At 39.8% G+C, this 22,616-nt stretch overlaps 1 protein-coding gene across 4 annotated transcripts in view; it reads right to left on the bottom strand.

Moving 5' to 3' along the window:
• LOC131682856 (FAD synthase-like) overlaps positions 1–22,616 on the bottom strand; it is a 350,246-nt gene that overhangs the window by 171,253 nt on the left and 156,377 nt on the right. The gene's annotated exons all lie outside the window — the stretch shown is intronic.

The raw sequence follows: 22,616 nt of genomic DNA, 5'->3' as shown, positions 1-22,616 counted from the left end.
AAGTTGGCCAAAGTTTAAAGCCATGTTTAAAGATCTGGTCGACAAAACACCCGATTTCCCAGCAGTGTAGCTCTACCATCTGGATAAATCATTGATGGGTAGTGCTGCTGGCCTAATTGACGCAAAAACCATCAATGAAGGAAATTACGCCCATGCATGGGAAATCCTAGAGGAAAGGTATGAGAATAAGCGTCACACTGGACTAGCTAAGGTAAGAGAGCGGAACGTTTGCTTCAATTGTTTGAGGAAGGGGCACCAGAGCAAGGATTGTCCTTCGGATAGAACATGCTCGAAATGTAAACGCCATCACCACAGTCTACTGCACGCAGAGGAGCGTTCCAAATCAACGGTGGAGGAACAGAAGATGACTCAACAATCAACCCAAAATCCAGTTCCAGGTACCAAACCTCGAGATGAAGTCCAGCTGGCATCCGCTAGTTGTTGCAAACCAGAAGATGATAACTTCGCAAGTGCTGCTCCTCACAGCAGTGGTGGATATAATGGATCAAAATAACAAGGCCCACCCCTGCAGAGTTTTATTAGACAGTGCATCACAAGTCAATTTGATTTTCAAATCCATGGTGGAGGCTTTGGGCTTGAAACAGTTTCCATCGAATGTCACTGTGGCATGAGTCAACAGCACGAGAACCCATATTTCAACCGGTAGCGTGGTACAAATCCGTTCAAGGCACTCCAGTTTCAGTGCCAACGTCAAGTGTTTGGTTACTGAAAGTGTTTCGGCGGAACTGCCAACATCAGTTGTAAGCATTTGTACCTGGGAACTGCCGCATGGAATACAACTTGCGGATCCTACGTTCAACCAGACTGGGAAGGTTGATCTGTTGCTGGGTAATCAACTGTTTTTGAAGCTGCTGCTGCCTGGTGAGATTCAGTTGGCGGAAAATCTGCCAATGCTACGTGAGACTCGGTTTGGCTGGCTCGTTGGTGGCGTGTGTTGTGACGGTAACATTGCAGAACCTGTCGTCCATTCGCACTCAGTCACTCTCCAAGAATTAAGTGAAGCCGTTCGACGATTCTGGGAAGTCGAAGAATACGAGAGTGATACGCAAAATCACAGTGAAGAAACCGAGTGTGAGCTCCACTTTCAAGAAACACACCGCCGAGATGCAACTGGAGGAATGTAGTTAAATTGCCCCTCAAGGAGTCGATTGCCGAACTCGGCGATTCCCGTTCGCTGGCATTAAGAAGATTTTATGCATTAGAGAGAAAGCTTGCACAGCAGCCCGATTTGAAAAGGCAGTACGTTGAGTTCATGAATGAGTATGAAGAGCTCGGTCACTGCAAAGAGATAAGAGAAAGTGAGGATCCAGCTGACATAAAAAGGTGGTACCTACCTCACCACGCTGCTCTGCGACCATCGAATACAACTACTAAATGACGTGTAGTTTTTGATGCTTCGCCAAAATAGCTGGTTTGTCGCTCAACGATGTAATGATGGTAGGTAATTTGAATCAAAATACATTAATTTCAATTGTCCTGCGTTTTCGATTCCCGCGCTACGCGCTAACAACCGACGTCGCAAAAATGTATCGACAAGTCCTTGTCGACAAGCAACACTCCCCACTTCAGCGTGTGTTTTGGAGAGATGAGTCATCAAGCCCTATGAGAGTGTTGGAGTTAACAACTGTCACTTACGGTACAGCATCTGCGCCTTTCCTGGCTACACGAGCAATCCAGCAGCTAGCCAGTGACGAGAGAAAGGGATTCCCAATGGCAGCCAGGAAAGTTGAAAAAGATTTTTATGTGGACAATGCCCTGTTCGGCTTTGATGATATTTCTCATGCGACAGAGGCACAAACACAGCTGATTAAGATGTTGAAGACGGGTGGATTCGAGTTGCATAAGTGGGCTTCAAACTGCCCAGAGCTGCTGCAAATTATCCCGGAAGCTGATCGTGAAGAGCTTACCTGTATTGGAGGATCCGGAAACAATGAGGTCATCAAGGCATTGGGATTGCTGTGGGATCCCACAATGGACCAGTTGCTTTTTGTTTCGCCATCAGCAGTGCCCTGCGAGCGACCGACAAAGAGGCAAGTGCTTTCGCTAGTCGCGAGTATGTTTGATCCGACTGGAACTGCTGCGGTTCTTATAGGAAAATTGTTGATGCAGCGAATCTGGGAAAGAAGAGTTGGATGGGATGAACCAATACCGACCGATTTAGTGAAAGATTTCGAAGACTTCCTGGAAGCAGTGTGTGATGTCAATATGATTCGAATTCCGCGTATGGTGGTGATAACAAATGCTTATGCTTATGAGCTTCATGGTTATGCAGATGCATCCCAGTTTGCGTATGGAGCTTGTGTATATGTTAAATCCATTGTCTCTGGAGAACCTCCGGTAGTGCGATTATTGTGTGCCAAATCTAAATTAGTCCCGAAGTCAGTTCTTAAGATTCCACGCAAAGAGCTTTTGGCTGCTCGTTTGCTGCACCGTTTAGTAAAGAATATTTTGGAGGTAGTGCATCTTTCCTTTAGAAAAATAGTGTTGTGGTCTGATAGCCAGGTGGTCCTTGCCTGGTTGAAGAATAAACCCGATCAACTAGAGGTGTTTGTGAGAAATCGGATCAGTGAGATTGTTTCTACGGGAGATATGTTTGAGTGGAGATATGTGCGTACTACTGAAAATCCAGCAGATATAGTGGCCAGTCAGCTAAGAAATTGGCAACTAACGTATTATGGTGGAATTGTGCAGAGTATCAGAGAAGTGAATTTTTTGAAATGGAGATACTTGATCTTTCACCCGATAATGCCACACCTGAGCTTCGTCATTCTGCGATCGTCAGCGTGGCGGTTCAGTACGAGTCTTTTCGTCTTATGTTCGAGAGAATCGCTTCCTTCCGGAAACTGCAGCGCATTTTTGCCTTTGTTGTGCGATTTTGCCGAAACTGCAAAGAGAAATGACAAGCGTATCGTTTTCGATTATCCGACGACTTCAGAGCTGCGAGAGTTATTGAGGGTAATAGTGAAGACGGTGCAACATTTGGAATTTGCTACCGAAATTGCCAACCTCGAAAAAGGTGAGTCACCCAAGATACTTTACAGCTTAAGCCCTTTCCTTGACGACGGAATGCTAAGAGTGGGTGGTCGGCTACGCCACTTAAATTTACCGTATTCCACCAAGCACCAATGGATTCTACCTCACCGCAGTCCAGTTGTGCATTCCGCATCTCGATTCGAGAGACTCGATTCGAAACGTTTTGAAGTCGTTTCGACTAACTTGCGGCATTACGTATTGCATTCGACCAAGCGTTCGAGCTTGTTAGATTGCGGTACTAGATTTCGACTGCCTGTTCGAGCGCAAACTGTCAAATGAGAGTATACACTGAGAAAACATATTTTTAATTCTGCTACGAATAAGTTTCATAAAACCGATTTTGGTAAAATATAGGAATTGTTTTGATTTTATTTGCGTTTAGATTATTTAGTTTTTAGTTGCTTGTTATCGAAATATATACGGATAAGTTTCGCAAATATAACATTTTTTCTAGCATACAATAGGGGTGAACCCTTTGAAATAAAATCGATGTTGTCAAACATCGATCTAAAAAGATCCGATGTAATATGCAAATACGATTTTTTTCTTTTCATGTAGGAAAAAAAATTTACCCTTTCCAAAAATATTTATACTATATAAAACAATTGATAAAAAAAACGAATCATTTCGTTTCACTCACGAAAATTAGTTTAGACATCGATGATAACTTTTATGCACCGTACGGACCAATCAACGTCAGATTCACAAATAAAATTTTAGTTAATTCTAATTTTTTTTTGCATTCTTTAGCTAAAAATATTTGACAGGTGTGTTTGTTATGGCTGAATATAATATTTACTTTAAGGTATGAGCTTTCAACTTTTGAAGTTGAAAGCTCATACCTTGAACATTTTTCAATCGCTGATAGTTCGGAATGTATTTGATGTATGGAAAAATATTGAATGTAAAAAGTTGCATTTTCGCATGAGCTTGCCGGAAAAATTGAGAATTTTTTTTAAAAGTTGGATCAATTTTTTTTGCTTATTTTTTCAAATTATAAAAATCATGTTAAAAATATTGTGTAAAAATTTTGCCGTTGATCTTAAAATGTTTTTCGAGATATTACAATTATAACATTAAAAAGGGCAATTTTACATTAAACGACATGTTATGGGCCAGCTTTAATTGAAATATCTCGTAAATTAGGCCATTACAAATCTTTTTTAAAAATTATGTCCAAGTACAATTTTTTTTCTGAAGGGGGGGGGGGGGCAAACAAAAAATAAATATTTATTTTAATAAACACATTTTTTTTTCTTTTTACATTTTCTTTCGATTGAACAATCGTGGACGTTTCCACAGGGTGATTTCGTATAGCGGGGTTGAGCTATTTGTTTTACTAGAAAAATTCAAGCAAACATTACTGAATCAATCAAAAGTTCACATAGGAAAGGGATGCTAAAGTTTTCGTTTTAAATAATTTTCCGAACAGTGCAATTTCTAAATTCCCAAAAAAAGCTTGAAAGTTCTCTAGAACTTAATGTAAACATTTAAGAGTACATTAAGGTATTAACTTTTGGTTGCTTGAATAGTTTTCATTCCGTTGTGGCGGCACATGTACACACAAGGCATGAAAATCGGTCAAAGGTGAACCTGCTTGATAACAATGTACAGAAACAGGATTGCAACATTGCACTTATGGACTTTTGGAAAACATTCTGGATATCTGAAAATGTCAGTATGTTTTATAGTATGGTTAAAAAAGCTTCAAAACTGCATTGGCCCTAGGTGGGACTCACTTTTGTGCCTAACCACTACTAACAGTCCTCACTTTTCTTCTTTCAAAAAAGTGAGGTTCTTGTGGAACAAAAGCACGAGACTGCATCGAAGCGTTATATCGTGGGGAGGCTGATTCAGTCTCAAGACAAAATGATACATTAGAGCGGTTTAGCTCCGAACACATATCCGGCTAATCGCAGTGATGAACTTCCGTTAGCCATTTGGCTCCCGTTTCTGTGAACCATTTAGTTCCTGTTTTCGCGAGCCATCTCAATTCCTGGTCGGAAGTTCTCCCGATACCGATGCCTGTTGCGCGAGTCATTTAGCTCCCAGTTTTGTCGCAATCTACTCGCATAGTCAATAAATCCTACTCAAAGGGCCAACCAGTACTTGGCGAGGACGGTTCGGCGATACCGGATAGAGCGTAGCTTCTGGTTCGCTGCTTCCGGTTCGTTGAAAACTCGACGACCCACCGCTGGTGCTTCACTCGACCTACTCGATCTTGTCCCTGACGGTGAAACTAGTCTGCTCACATGCTTCGGTCCAGCGATTTCCGCTGGTTCGTGGTGCTCAGTACACTGGCGCCTCAAGCAAAGCTGTGGTTGCTCTCACAGCCTTCCCCTTAACATAATCGTCGTGACTTTAAAAGTTCAAGTCGATGATATATTTTCCGACCGCGCTGTCTTTCGGCTGCTAGTCATCATCAACTCTGTTTTATGATGGGCAATCGTCTCCGTGTCGAGTGTCTCCTCTTCTAGCGATTGTCCGATTACTTGGAACACCACATCATCCGTGAAGCCGAAAATCGTTATATCTCTGGGAAGGTTCAGCTTCAATACTCCATCGTACACTGCGTTCCACAGCGTCGAGTCTAGGAACGTCAGTTGTATCTCTGCTGTCTCCACAGCTCCCACAACCGTTTGGATGGATTTCACTGTAGACCTGCCTATAAGGAAGCCGAATTACATGAGATGCCGTTCTCACGGTCCGCGTACTTCGTTAGCTTGTTCAGGATTACTCCTTCTCTCTAACATTACCAAGGTATTAGATATATTGACTACGCTGAAAGATTTCCATGTTGTCCCGGTATCGGAAGCAACATCAGCTTTTGTCGCTTCCAATTATCGGATCGTTTTGAACATATCCAGGCTCTCATGTATCGCTTCACTTTTATGGCTTTCGCCATCTCGATAACCTGTTTGTTGGTAAACCGATCTTCATCTTTGTGATCATACCTAATAATAGATTCATGTTGTGGGGAAAACCTTTCGATGGTGACCTCTATCTATTCCGGGCACCTTTCAGGTGGTGCAGCTGAGACTTTTATCTTTGTTATGCCAACTTTGTAGGTCTCTCCTAAGGAAATTCGCGTTAGCTTTGTGGTAAGGCTTTCTTGTACAGCTTGACTGCTTTGTTGAGAGCGGTTCTTGCAGCTCGCTTACCTCGAGCCTTCTGACTTCTTTTTAATTTTAAATATATTTGACACGGCTCAATGCGTTAGCACAACTGAGCCGTGGAGCGCACCTTGGGGGTCATTTTGTCCGTCTTCTCTCGCGTTTTCGTATACGTCCATGTCATCATCGGTACTGCATTCATCTTGCTCATCGTCGGATGTTCTTATTTGTTATTTGTGCTTACGGGTCGCTATTGTAAATTCTTCTTCATCGGTATTAGATTCCTTATTGGTGGTGTTGGTTGTTGGTTTGGAAACATTTGCTGTAATCGTTGTTACTTCGATGTTGGTAATGGCAGTTGGTTTAGTGGTACTGGGGCCGATCGTTGTTGAGCTGGTGTTTGTGAATGCCCGGTCTGCAGTCGTTGGTTTACCAACTGGTTGTGGTTTAACATACGATGATTGTATACCGGCTTTGGTCGTATCAGGTGGAATTTCTTTAGCAGTCTCTGCGCAAGGTTTCCCGTGGTGTGGCGGATAATCACAATATTGACAGGTAGGAATCTGTCCTGGGTGCGTGACTAGTGTTCGTTGAGAATATTCAACACCATGAGGTGATTTGCATGTGAAAGTAAAGTAAGAGGGAATAGGTTTTGTCGGATGCATTCTCACCACACGAACTCCGTTGCGGAGTCTTGGGAAGAAGTTCCTCCAACTATCTTCCTTAACACTATTCACCTCTCCGTATTTTGACAGGATTTGTTTGATAGCGAAGGAACTAGTACGTGGTGTCAGGTCATGTCAACATTTATATACGTTGGGATACTGTATAAAATGTCATTACATTCGATGACGTGTTTCATGTTGTTCTGGGAAGCGAATGATTCTGCTTGACTAATATTTTTTAACATATTCAGTACCGCATGACGTAAATGGTGGAATTGCACCGCATAAAGTACCGCAAGCTACGTTGAACTTCAAGTTCACCTTCAACATTTGCTCCCCTTCATGAATTGATGGTATTACCGGATATTTCGTGTAGTCAACAGCAACACAGTTTGCCCGCATCGTGATATACTTTTGCTTGGCATTGTCACTCATTGTTTGTTCACGTATCACACACTAGGCAGAAGGAATCAATTTTTGCCAAGCGTCGCGCGGGTAAATTTGATTACTTGCCCTGCTATTGCAGCGGAGCGATTTCTAGCTTCTGAACTGAGCGAGATGAGAAACCGAAGTGATTTCCGACTTCTTCTCCAAGCTCGGAGGCAACTTATACGTAGATCGATAATCGTCGTATTGCACCCGGCGACCGTTTCTCAGTTTCCCATCCCTTGGTATGGTCGCATTACACGCCTTTGTTAGTAGTGCCGTGAACTCGTTCGCATTTAGGTTGAAGAGGATACCCTCAAATTCAAGCTCTTCGACGGACACGTTCCTGTGAAAAATCGCTGTTTTCCATCTTCACTCGTTTATTTATCTCCTACATATTCATATTCATGTGTAGTTCATAGTCCTGTTATCAATGCTGTACCAAATCGCTTGGTGGTCGCTGTGGATATATCGCACACTTTTCAGTCCATCTTTCCGGTTACTCCAAGGCTACAAAAATTGACATCGATAATGGATTCCCGGTTCTTCCTGCGGTAAGTGCCGATGATACCATTATTTGTAAGATCTATATTTAGCTTTGCTAGAGCATTCTTGATCGCTGATGGCCAGACAAAGTTTTTTTGATTCCAGCGTCTATCTCGAAAATTTCGCATGTTTCTGGTTCTTGGAATATTTCAGAATTAATGTCTCTTCGGCTTCTTGGAAAACGGCTTATTCAATTTTCACAAGCTTAGCCTTAAATGGAAGGTTTGGTAGCAGATTCATAAGAATCGCACATATGGTTGCGGAAATACGATATGAATACTAAGATCCCATATGAAATCTTTAAATGTCAAAAACCTTCCGGTAAAGCTCATGTATATTGAATATTGAATCACATATAAATCTCCAGGAGTCTGATTTGAATTCAGATTGTTTCCTTATCGAAATTATTTTCGAATGCAACGATCGATTATGTCTCTATCGACTGTTGCGTTTAAAATGGAATCGATTCAGAAGTCGGTCTGTATTAGCCTTTCCATGAGATGTTTGTTTGATAATACACAGATGGGTCCTTCCTTCCGCGACCAGCAAACGTTTCATTTGATGTTGGACTGGATCGATGATCTCATTTAAACTTCACATTTACCCGAGAATGGTCAAAATAAAAATTATCATGGGATGGTAGTTTCTAAAACTACCATAATAGTTTTCAGTTACGTAAAGCAAAATCTGGAAGCTATTGTTGTTCTATAAAACGTGACAATTTTTTGAATTTTGGTTATTTTAAAAAAATTATTTGCCCCCTGATTTTATTCAGCGATTTTGAAGGGGGGGGGGGGTGACATAATTTTTAAAAAATATTTGTAATGGCCTTAATAAGGTTCTCAATATAATTATAAATATTTTCATAGAATAAAAAACTTATTAGTCCAAGCTTGTTTTTTCAATATGTTGCTAACATTTGCAAATAACAAAAAAACTATATCAGATTTTTATTGGTGAGCTCATTCGAAAATGCACTTTTTATTATTAATAAATTTTTCCGTACAACGAAGAGTTTCCGAGTTATCAGTGGTTGAAAAACGGTCCAATTCATAAAATTCAAAAACTCATAGCTTGAAAAAAAATCTATCGTATTCAGCCTAAACAAAAAATAGATGTCAATTGTTTTGTGCTAAGAATGAAAGAAATTTTTTTGGTAGGAATTAAAATTGTGGTTGTAAATTTGACGTGGAATAAACCGTACATTAAATATGTAAAACTATTCAACTTTTCGTTCACCAAGATGCCATTTTTCCAGTTCGTGAATTAGACGAAACGAACTATTTACAATGCACGAAAATGCTTCGTTGCAGAAAACGAGTAAAGATTTTGTTCATCGTATGATAATTTTAATTGCACCTAAGAATTTGTGTCAGCGTAAACAAAATTGCAGTTTGTTTTGTTTTTTCCGATGAGCGTCAAATTCACAGAATAAAAATAGTGAAGGTGGTAAATAAATTGACCCAAACATGTTTATAATTTGTTCACGTCAATCACCCTCACCACCTTTTTTCAATACTTGGGCATTATTTTAGTTTGATATAGCTGTATTCTTGAACCTCTTACCACAAAATTTTAATGTATCTCGCTGTTTAAGTTTAAGCACCGAAACATCGAAATGCCTAGCAGGTAGTGTCTCTTATTCGGACCTTAGTCGCATGATGGAATGTATTATCTGCAGAATGAGTTATTTACAATTATTCTTAGATTAAAGATATTATTTAATATCTAGATAATTGTTTAAATCAACACAACTTCGAAACCGTTTTTATCAAATCTTTTGGAAAATAATCATAGCGAACTGCCCTTATCAATAAAAATGGTTAATATTTGCATTAAAGTTTTGGTTTTCAGGTTTTTTTCGGGAAACTGATAGCTTCCAAAAGCAACATTTTTTCAGCTGTTGATGACGCAAAAATTTAAAAACTATTTCGGTAAAATAGCCATTTTTAGTTGAAATAGTCAAGAAAAAATTCGTTTTAGTGTTTGCGGGGTTTTCCGTGTACTTGTTAGTTAATTATTTTGTTATAGCTCACAACTAGAGAAAATTAAGTGTTTCCAGAAATAGTAAATGGCATTATTTTTAATCGGTTGATGCATTCAAATTTGTTAGTAATTCAATTTGATTCAAAGCTCTTTGCCATATAAGATAATATACTGTATTTTCATGCATTTAATGCAAATGGCGATATAGCACCTAATTCTGCTGGTGTATAAAACGTACATTATGGCATTCAATTCAAGGGCATATTGTGATATTGAAAACAATTGAGGTATAGCCGAAAACAAATGCATCAAAACAAAAATTGTTTAAATCACCACTTTGAAATCAAGAATGATTGTGATTCTATACATCTATCAAATAGCGATTAGACAAGTCAAGGTGTCTTCACTTTACTCCATCGATTTGTGTTAACACTTTTTTTTTATTATTGCTTGATGTAGGATAATTTATTATCAATATTTAGTATTACTTTTTCCAGAAAAAAGTATGTTCCTGATGGTGAAAATAAATATAACATAAAGTAGCTCAAAATACGTGGGAGCTTTTTACACCTTTTGCTAATTTTATATCCTCTAAGTATTCAAATTGTTAACCAATTTAAAGAATGACATGAAATAAAAACACAAATCATAATCTCGAACGACAGTCGACAGCAATAAAACTATCGAGCAAATACGCTCGACTCGAGTCGCTTTCGAGTTAGATTGTTATGGTTCCATAATGCCAACACTTCTCGATAATCTAGTACTTTTTCGAGCGAACTCGAACGAAAGTTTACTTTCGAGCTCGGTTCGAAATACATAATGCGAAACAAGGTCGAGTCGATAGAATTTTGATCGAATCGAGATGCGTAATGCCACCCCTGGTCAGATGCATTCACCAAGAAAATTTGCATATTGGCCCTTTGTCACTGTTAGCTACTGTTCGGAGACAGTTTTGGATAACCAACGGCCGCTCTGTTGTCCGCAATATCACACGGAGTTGCGTTAAATGTTTCAAGGTCAATCCCATCACAATGGAGCAGTTTATGGGAGACCTTCCGCGAGTCGCTGTGATAGAGCACCATCATTCCAGAAGGTTGGCTTGGATTTTGCTGGTCCGTTCCTAATTAAGCAAGCTGGACGAAAGGCAGCCCCTGTCAAAGGGTATATATGCGTGTTCGTGTGCATGGCAACAAAGGGAATTCACCTGGAGGCTGTTGAAAATTTGTCTGCTGAAGCATTCATCGCTGCGCTACTTCGTTTCGTTTCCCGTCGTGGTGTCCCTGAAGAGCTATTTTCGGATAATGGGACAAACTTTGTAGGCGCAAAGCACGAGTTGCATGAGCTGTGTTTGTTGTTTTAACAACAGCTGATGGAAAGAAAAAAATTGAATTTTGCCAACCGCGCGAGATTCAATGGAGAATGATTCCGCCAAGCGCACCCCGTATGGGAGGAATTTGGGAGGCAGGAGTGAAAAGTGCAAAGACAATACTGAAGAAGGTGTGCAATACGGCATTACTCACGATGATGGAGTTCGCTACTCTACTTTGCCAAATTGAGGCGCTTCTGAATTCGCGGCCTTTGTATGCGCCATCCGAGGATCCAAATGATCTCGAACCGCTTACACCTGGCCACTTTTTAATTGACCGTCTGCTGACGGCATTTCCGGAGCCAACTTATGAGGAGATTCCTACCAATAGGTTGTCTCGTTGGCAGTACGAGCAGGTACTTCGTGACAATTTTTGGAGGCGTTGGTCACGTGAGTATCTGATGGAGCTACAAACCAGGGGCAAATGGACTAAGAAGAAGGTCAACGCCAAGGAGGGCATGATTGTCATGATAAAGGAGGACAATCTACCTCCTCAATCATGGAGACTTGCAAAAATTATTAAAGCTCACCCAGGTCCAGACAACATGGTTCGAGCTGTCAGCTTGAAGACACAGTCCGGAATACTGGAACGGCCAATCCACAAGCTGGCCCCGCTTCCAATTCTTGATAACTTGAAGTCGTCAACCACTCCCGCTGGGGAGGATGTTCGTGCTGCATACTGACAGCCCGAGAAAAAATTGAGAATAAATATTTGCAGACCCCTCGCTTGCTGTGATCGTTCGAGAAATTTCTCGACGCGTCGCCGTTACGGAAACAATAAGGCCGATGACAAGCTGAAGCGGAAAGCGAAGCGTTTGCGGATGCGTCTGAGCACTTTACATAGTGTTTTGCCGCGTTCGCCCCGCTTTTACTATGACAGTATTACGCGTTCTACATGCACACACCAAAGAGATAGGTCAAACGCATTCGCTTCGCTTACCGCTACCGCATCGCAAATCGCGTAAGCATGTCATCGGCCTAAAGAGGGAAAGGACATTTTTTGCGCGTGTGTGCAATATAAAATTGCGGTGCGTGCGCGTTTCATCATCATAGTTTTGAGAGCTGTTGAAGTGAACATATATATATTTAAAGTAAAGTATATTTTAAGTTGTTAAATAGAAGCATTGAAAGAAGTTAAGTCGTTTCAATCGCATTTCGACCCTCCGAACAAGTGTCTGCTAGGTTCCAAAGTCCACTTTCCAAGTTCTAGAATTTACAGTCCACCTCTGAACACACAGCGTTACAATTTGCGATCGATCTCTAAACGCCGAAAGTTGTACGGCGTTGAGATTATCGAGCTTCCTAATGATGAAACGCCAAAGCGGGGGTTTAGTTTTGCCAAAGTGGTTAAATCGAGAGCCGGTGTGAAAATGACAAACATCGCGAAAACACCCCAAACAAAACGCAAACCTGACCCTGTTATTATAATCAGGCCAAGAGAAACCCAGCAAGTAAAATATACTAGAAAGGAACACCGAAAGAGGGTAGATCCAAAAAATATTAATGTGGGCCGAGTTTTTAACGGGAAAGATGGAGCACTTGTAGTATCAGCGAGGGATGAAAAATCTATAACTCACTTGAAAGAAAACGTAGAAAAAAGCATGGGAGACCAGTTTGAAGTATCGGTGCGAGATTGCATTAAGCCGACGATAAAGCTGATAAGTATGAGTGATGAGCCAAATCAACAAGAGTTGAAATAATCTTTGACTGAGCAAAATGAAGTTTATGCTAGCATGAAGCATTTCAAGTTTCGTAAAATGTATTGCAACGAAAAGTTGAAATATGCCAAATATAGCGCAATAGTTGAAGTTGACGCGAAAACTTTTTTTAAAACAATTGAAATCGGAAAATTAAACGTTGGATGGGGCAGGTGTCGTGTGTTTCATGGCCTGGAGGTGACACGATGATTTAAGTGTTGTGGGTTTAATCATAAAATTGCTGAATGTAAACCCGAATGTATGAAATGTCCAATTTGTAGTGGCAATCATCCGGTGAAAGACTGTATATCGGGAGTACATATATGCGCAAACTGCCAGAAAGTTAGAAATGAACAGAAACTGAATATTGGTATAAACCACACCGCATGGAGCAATCAATGTCCAGTGTATCTACGGCAGCGCCAGTACCGAACTGAGCGAGTTGATTTCTCTACATAGTAATTAGAGCAGCACTATGAAATTTTATTTTTGAACATTGCTGGGGTTCCCACACACTTTGATGAGCTAAAGCTTCTTATTGGCTGTGTGAAACCAAAGCTAGTCGTATTGACAGAGACTCATTTGACTCAAACCCGAGATATGGATGAGTTTTTCATCTCAGGGTACAAATTGTTGAGTTGTTTTTCCCGATCGGTGCATACTGGAGGGGTTTTGATGTACATCAGGAATCAGGAATCAGAATATATTGGCTTAAATGGCACGTTCCCCGTATGTAGTCGGGGATTTGTGCCTTGCCGTGTGTTTCCATCATTTCCTGAGCGGAAGGAAAGGAGAGGAGGTGTGGGGAAGTAGATTTGGAAGGGTGGGAAAAATAACAGCACAAAAACAAAAATAAACAACAGGTAAGTTAAACTCACAAGTAGTTTATCTTGCCTGCGAATAAGCCTAAACCTCTTTACCACATTGGATAAGAAACTTTAGTATGTCTCTGAGTTTCAGTCGTCCAAACATGGTTTCGTCTATATAAGGACGGCCGAAAACTCGAAATCGCAATTGTGCTACCGTTGGACAGTTGCATATCAGATGATATGAGGTTCCGTAGTCGAATTCACAAAGATCACATGAAAAAGACTCAGCGCGCTGAATAGTTGCCATGTGATAATTGAGTTTGCAGTGGCCGGTTAAAGCCCTGGTCAGCATGCCGCAGTGGAGCTTCGAAAAATGCAGGAGATTTTTCGAAATCACTGGGCACGGTTGTTCTAGAAACGCCTTTGTTTGGCGACACGTTTGTAGATTTCTCCAATAATTGCGGTGCTCGAACGAAGCCCAGGACCGTATTTTTTCCCTTATCCAACTTGTCGAAATTGGCAGCGCGGGCTCAGGACTTGCCCTGAACCTGCCCTGGCCAATTCGTCAGCCCATTCATTTCCAGTAATACCGCAATGTCCGGTCACCCAGACAAGGTAGATAGTGTTGACAATGCTTAGTTCTTCGACTTGGATTTGGCTCGCGATCACTAGCTTGGACCGTGATTTGTCTAAGCTAAGGGCCTTGATTGCAGCCTGACTATCGGAGCAGAAGTTTATAACTCTGCCGGACATATTCAGTTGAAGGGCCGATTGTACCCCGCACATAATCGCAAAGCTTTCTGCTTGGAATGCAGTACAGTATCTACCTAGTGAGTGAGATTGTTCTAATTTCATTCCACGACAGTAGACACCAGCACGTCCCTCCATCAGAGAACCGTCAGTGTACCAGACCACTTGCGTTTGTTGTTGTCTTTCCATATAGCCAGACAACCATTCCTCTCGAGAGGGAAACTTTACATGGAATGTCCTGTAAGGAAAACTACATGTGAGTGTAATATCGCTGGGAGCAAGAATATCTTCACCCCATGTAACCATTTGTGACCACAATCGTGTATGACTGGTAGCAAGATCAACATGGTTACTGTTCCAAAGCCCAGTAACCTGCAGTCTGTATGCACATGATAGTGTTTCTTGTTTGAGGTGTATGGTTTAATATTTAAAAGTGCTTCAAGAGCAGCAGTCGGAGTCGTGGTGAAAGCACCAGTCAACGCCATGAGCGCCAGTTGGTGCAGATGGTTTAGCTTTGATTGAACTGTCATCACCTCTCCCCTAAGCCACCACACAAGGCATCCGTATAACAGTATTGGACGTACAATTGTCGTGTAAATCCAATAGATGTATTTAGGTTTGAGACCCCAGGTCTTTCCAAAAGTTCGTCTGCACTGCCCGAAGGCAATGCACGCTTTCTTGACTCTCAACTCAATATGAGCAGACCAATTCAGCTTGGAATCCAATATAACTCCAACGTATTTGACTTGATCTGTACACAGTACCTCAGAATCGAGGATCTGCAAGGGACGAACCCCGGCTGTTATTCACTTTTTCGTGAAAAGAACCATTGAAGTTTTGCTTGGGTTAACTGATAGTTTAACTTGTCGACACCACTGTTTGACAGCTCTTAATGCCTGTTGCATTAAATCAAAGATTGTTCCGATGCCAAATCCAGTAATTAGTATTTGGTAAGGGACCATCCATAAATGACGTAGCATTATATGGGGGAGGGGGAGTTTTGTAATTTGTGATGATGTGTGACGACAGTGGGTAGGAGGTTATATCATGCTACGTAGCTTTTTTAAAGGTAATAGGGGTTGACCTGATGTCACGACAATCTTACCAGTTTCATCTGACATCGTTTTTTTTAAAATTTTTTACGGTGACAAGGGGAGGGGTAGGGTTACCGTCATGCTACGTAATTATCAGAGGGGGGGGGGTATTTAGAGGTTTGTGACGAAATGCTACGATGGGGAAGGGGGTGTTAAAAATCACTCAAAAAATGCTACGTCATTTATGGATGATCTTTAATCGTCAGCAAACCCGTAGGTTGGAAATCCAAGCTCATTGAGTTTATTCAACAAGCCGTCGGCTACCAAGTTCCATAACAAAGGTGACAGAATGCCGCCCTGAGGACAACCACAAATACTCAACTTCTGTATCTCAGCCGGTCGCAGTGACGCGCAAAGTATGCGGTTACTAAGCATTGCGTTTATCCAACCCGAGATACATGCAGGTATCCCATGACCGCGCGTCGCTTCCAGAATAGACTGGAAGGACACATTGTCAAAAGCACCCTCAATAGGAATACACCCAAGCTAGATTGCTCGAGCGAGAAGGCTTTTTCAATGTTGTAAACAACATCGTGAAGCAGAGTGATCGTGTATTTCCCACACTGATGTGCATGTTGCATTGTGTCATCAAGATAGCGTTAAAACCCCTTTTTAACTCGTAGTGTGAACGTAGTATAACGTTCCTGATGTGATGATCGTTCTTTAGTTTTAACAGTACGAGCGATTGAAAAAAGTAGGTTTTTTTTAAATGGTGAAATTAAACACAAATAATCTCGAAAGTCTCGCCTACTATGTTGAAATAAAAAAATACGTGTCGAATATTTTTGACTACTAAACCGAGAAAAAAATTCATCCGGGCAAAAAAAAATTTTGTGGCGAATTTTGCGTGGAATGCCCCATATATATATATATATATACATATATATATATATATATATATATATATATATATATATATATATATATATATATATATATATATATATATATATATATATATATATATATATATATATATATATATATATATATATATATATATATATATATATATATATATATATATATATATATATATATATATATATATATATATATATATATATATATATATATATTGTTCAGCATATCTACCGCACAACTTGTCGTCTCCTTCTGATGATTTCAAAAGCGTTGTATCATATTGTACCAGAAATGGGCTTCCGCTCATTATCGGCAGTGATGCGAATGCTCATCACATCATTTGGGGCAACTCAGACATCAATATGAGTGGCTCTGAACTGATGGAGTACATAAGTAGTACAAATCTTTTTATTCTGAATGTGAGAAACCGACGAACTTTTGCGAAAACCGCGTAAATTTCAAAATCCGCGTAAATGAAAACCGCGTAAATTTCAAAACCCGCGTAAAAAAACCGCGTAAAAAAAACTTGAGTGTATATATATATATATATATATATATATATATATATATATATATATATATATATATATATATATATATATATATATATATATATATATATATATATATATATATATATATATATATATATATATATATATATATATATATATATATATATATATATATATATATATATATATATATATATATATATATATATATATATATATATATATATATATATATATATATATATATATATATATATATATATATATATATATATATATATATATATATATATATATATATATATATATATATTCGTCCCGTGAGGTACTGTGTGCAGATCAAGTCAAATACGTTGGAGTTATATTGGATTCCAAACTGAATCAGTCTGCTCACATTGAGTTGAGAGTCAAGAAAGCGTGCATTGTCTTCGGGCAGTGCAGACGAACTTTTGGAAAGACCTGGGGTCTCAAACCTAAATACATCTATTGGATTTACACGACAATTGTACGTCCAATACTGTTATATGGATGCCTTGTGTGGTGGCTTAGGGGATAGGTGATGACAGTTTAGTCAAAGCTAAACCATCTGCAAAGAATGGCGCTCATGGCGTTGACTGGTGCTTTCACCACGACTCCGACTGCTGCTCTTGAGGCACTTTTAAATATTAAACCATACACCTCAAACAAGAAACACTATCATGTGCATACAGACTGCAGGTTACTGGGCTTTGGAACAGTAGCCACGTTGATCTTGCTACCAGTCATACACGATTGTGGTCACAAATGGTTACATGGGGTGAAGATATTCTTGCTCCCAGCGATATTACACTCACATGTAGTTTTCCTTACAGGACATTCCATGTAAAGTTTCCCTCTCGAGAGGAATGGTTGTCTGGCTATATGGAAAGACAACAACAAACGCAAGTGGTCTGTTACACTGACGGTTCTCTGATGGAGGCACGTGCTGGTGTCTACTGTCGTGAAATGAAATTAGAACAATCTCACTCACTAGGTAGATACTGTACTGTATTCCAAACAGAAAGCTTTGCGATTATGTGCGGGGTACAATCGGCCCATCAACTGAGTATATCCGGCAGAGTTATAAACTTCTGCTCCGATAGTCAGGCTGCAATCAAGGCCCTTTGCTCAGACAAATCACGGTCCAAGCTAGTGATCGCGAGCCAAATCCAAATCGAAGAACTAAGCATTGTCAACACTATCTACCTTGTCTGGGTGAGCAGACATTGCGGTATTACTGGAAATTAATGGACTGACGAATTGGCCAGGGCAGGTTCAGGGCAAGTCCTGAGCCCGCGCTGCCAATTTCGACAAGTTGGATAAGGGAAAAAATACGGTCCTGGGCTTCGTTCGAGCACCGCAATTATTGGAGAAATCTACAAACGTGTCGCCAAACAAAGGCGTTTCTAGAACAACCGTGCCCAGTGATTTCGAAAAATCTCCTGCATTTTTCGAAGCTCCACTGCGGCATGCTGACCAGGGCTTTAACCGGCCACTGCAAACTCAATTATCACATGGCAACTATTCAGCGCGCTGAGTCTTTTTCATGTGATCTTTGTGAATTCGACTACGGAACCTCATATCATCTGATATGCAACTATCCAACGGTAGCACAATTGCGATTTCGAGTTTTCGGCCGTCCTTATATAGACGAAACCATGTTTGGACGACTGAAACTCAGAGACATACTAAAGTTTCTTATCCAATGTGGTTAAGAGCTTTAGGATTATTCGCAGGCAAGATAAACTACTTGTGAGTTTAACTTACCAATTGTTTATTTTTGTTTTTGCGCTGTTATTTTTCCCACCCTTCCAAATCTACTTCCCCACACCTCTTGTCCTTTCGTTCCACTCAGAAAATGATGAAAATACACGGCAAGGCACAAATCCCCGACTACATACGGGGAACGTGCCATTTAAGCCAATATATTCTGATTCCTGATTCCTGATGTACCCCTCCAGTATGCACCGATCGGGAAAAACAACTCACCAATTTATACCCTGAGATGAAAAACTCATCCATATCTCGGGTTTGAGTCAAATGGGTCTCTGTCAATACGACTAGCTTTGGTTTCACACAGCCAATAAGAAGCTTTAGCTCATCAAAGTGTGTGGGAACCCCAGCAATGTTCAAAAATAAAATTTCATAGTGCTGCTCTAATTACTATGTAGAAAAATCAACTCGCTCAGTTCGGTGCTGGCACTGCCGTAGATACACTGGACATTGGTTGCTCCATGCGGTGTGGTTTATATCAATTTTCAGTTTCTGTTCATTTCTAACTTTCTGGCAGTTTGCGCATTTATGTACTCCCGATTTACAGTCTTCAACCGGATGATTGCCACTACAAATTGGACATTTCATACATTCGGGTTTACATTCAGCAATTTTATGATTAAACCCACAACACTTAAATCATCGTGTCACATCCAGACCATCAAACACACGACACCTGTCCCATCCAACGTTTAATTTTCCGATTTCAATTGTTTTAAAAAAAGTTTTCGCGTCAACTTAAACTATTGCGCTATATTTGGCATATTTCAACTTTTCGTTGCAATACATTCTACGAAACTTGAAATGCTTCATGCTAGCACAAACTTCATTTTGTTCAGTCAAAGATTCCTTCAACTCTTGTTAATTTAGCTCATCACTCTTGCCTATCAGCATTATCGTCGGCTTAATGCAATCTCGCACCGATACTTCAAACTGGTCTCCCATGCTTTTTTCTACGTTTTCTCTCAAGCGAGTTACAGATTTTTCATCCCTCGCTGATACTACAAGTGCTCCATCTTTCCCGTTAAAAACTCGGCCCACATTAATATACCCTCTTTCGGTGTTCCTTCCTAGTATATTCTACTGCTGGGTTTTTCTTGGTCTGATTATAATAACAGGGTCAGGTTTGCGTTTTGTTTGGGGCGTTTTCGCGATGTTTGTCGTTTTCACACCGGCTCTCGATTTAACCACTTTGGCAAAACTAAAACCCCGCTTTGACGTTTCATCATTAGGTGGCTCGATAATCTCAACGCCGTACAAGTTTCGGCGTTTAGAGTTTGATCGCAAATTGTAACGCTGTGATAGGTCCACTTTTTCTTCGGCAACTAATAATGGTCGCTTATTAAAACGTTCAAACTCATAGCAAACGATTTGCTTAACTTTAGCTTCAAAACTTTTTGCCAATTCAACAACACACGAGAGCTCATTCGATTTATGCACGATGTCGCTCAAAACGTCGTCATTATGACAAACTCTATAGTCATGCAAAACTAAGCATGTATCACAAACAAAAACAGCATTCTTTGAATGGCGCAAAACTTCTATTTCTCTTAGTCACATTAGGAAAACACTTTGTGTGAATACTTAATGTACACTTGCCAAAACATTCTACTATATCTGCATCAGAATTCGCGATCGGCTCAGAGCACTGCGCGCAAACTGTGACGACCAAATTTTGATTATCGGCCTCTCCTTCTTCCCCGCCAGTATCCATCGCCATAGGCATGGTACCAGCAGCGGCAGCAGAAAAATAAACTAAACAATAGGCGAATACTTATCTGCGATACATGCGGGTACAAAACTTTCGACTATTTCCGGCGATAACTCCAGATCCGCGTGAAGACAGTATACAACTTTAACACTAATTTGAAGGGAATGAATTCCCGCGTCGTTGAAATACAACACTTTTTAACACACGAAAAAACGATATGAATGCTCGCGTATTCACAGTATGTACTGTATCGATTTTGTTGGCTATTTTCGGCAAATTTGAGACTAAGAGAAACGAAAGCAATGAAATTAAAAGACAGATAGGTATTCTAGAGCGAATCAGTTACAAACTTATGTTAAAAAATTAAAGGGTTGTGTACAGGACACGACCACAGTGACATTAAAAATGTAGCTTTTTTCAAGAGCGTGCAAATGAATTTTATCTATCACACATATCGACTCACGTTCTTGCTCACTCGCCTATTTTCATATGTTACAATTTGCTATATACCCTCCCCATTAAAACATAATTTATTGAAGGTCATTTAACGGTAACCTATTATTACTATTAATCAAGTATCTCACTAGGTGATTGGCATTATTTGGCTGATCCATCTAGTAAAAATAGACTGGTCTGTCCAAAAAATATATTCAAAAGAAAAGTTCCATATTGAGAACTGTGATGAGGAAGCTCACGCCCGCCAACGGAAATATACAGATTCTCCATGAAATATGAAATTTCATTTTCCATTTAAATTTTCAATAATGTACTAATGAACTCAAGTAAACAATCTTAAGGTTAAGTATTTTTTGATCGATTGGTGGTTGAACAAATGAAATTATTTGATAAATTACATTGTTATACAACGTTCGCACTACCGGTTAAAACGGGTTTTTATGCTATCTTGGTGACATTTTTCTTGTTGCTAATTATTAAAACGTGTTATAACTCTGTAGTGTAAACATTGTATTATTAAACCAATTCTGCAGCGTTTTATGTTATATAGGTGTTTTATGTGGTAATAGGACTGACATAATTATATCTTCAGTACAGCGGTTTGTTTCATAATTTAAAACAGATTTATTTTATAATTAAAATTGGTATACTTAACCGTTCTATTTGTTGTATACTTTGAAACGCGATTAGAACTGTGTTTTAAATACATAGGGCAGGACAGATACTTTTAAGACATGGCTCGAATTTTAATCGAAAAAGAACACCCGCTTAAACTGCTGCTGGGACGGTAAGTTCTGTTTTAAAATTTTCCGTTTTGTATAGTACGAAACAAAAGTGTTTGAAATTATAAAACAAAAACTTCTGCTAGGAATGTGATTGTTTCCGATGCAATTACAGGGTTTTTTACGCGGGGGATACAGGCCGCGCAAAATGAAAACCGCGTGAATTTAAAAAAAATCGTAAATGAAAACCGCGTAAATTTCAAAATCCGCGTAAAAAAATACCGCGCAAGAAAAACCGCGTAAAAAAAACTGAGTGTACTCTCCTATATAAAATACTACGCTGCTAAACAGTGCAATAACTACAGAAGCACGTTGTCAGATGCCTTACTGATAAAACACATATAACCGAAATATATGTCACATATGGCCTGTGTTAAGCCAAAGAGGACCAAGCGCCATTTTGAGGTACTTTATCAAAAATCGCTCCAGCATCCAATGTAGCACCAGGAACTCTAATATCTGTTATGTTTTGGGAACCCAAATAGCAAACGAAAGCAAGCCAGTGTTCTTTAACTTTCTATGTAAATGATAAGATATCGAAAAATTAATTTTGGTACGAAAAATACACGAAAAAAATTATGACGCTTAGCTCGGTTTGGCTTAACGCAGGCCGTATAACCGAAATATGAAACATATGAAAGCCAATAGGCTCTTTACCCTACGCAGCTACAACCCGGTCAAACCAATGGGAATTTGATTCGGAATCCTGAATGGAGTCAGTATGGATTCCAAATCAAATGCAACAACCGATTCTGAGTCGGAATCGGTTGTTGCATTTGATTTGGAATCCATAATGACTCCATTCAGAAATCCGAACCGGTTCCGGAATGAGTTTAACTGGGAAAGCGCCGTAAACATGGATTAACAAGTTATAACGCACACGCATGCATAAAAATAAATATTTTTTTTCAACGTAACACTCTCGAGCAGCACACATCCTGCCGCATTGAATTAAATCCAAACCACCCCACCCACCCACTTTGCAAAT

Source organism: Topomyia yanbarensis, chromosome 2, assembly GCF_030247195.1.
Source record: "Topomyia yanbarensis strain Yona2022 chromosome 2, ASM3024719v1, whole genome shotgun sequence".
Taxonomy (NCBI): Eukaryota; Metazoa; Arthropoda; class Insecta; order Diptera; family Culicidae; genus Topomyia; species Topomyia yanbarensis.
This window is presented reverse-complemented; position numbering and strand designations above follow the sequence as displayed.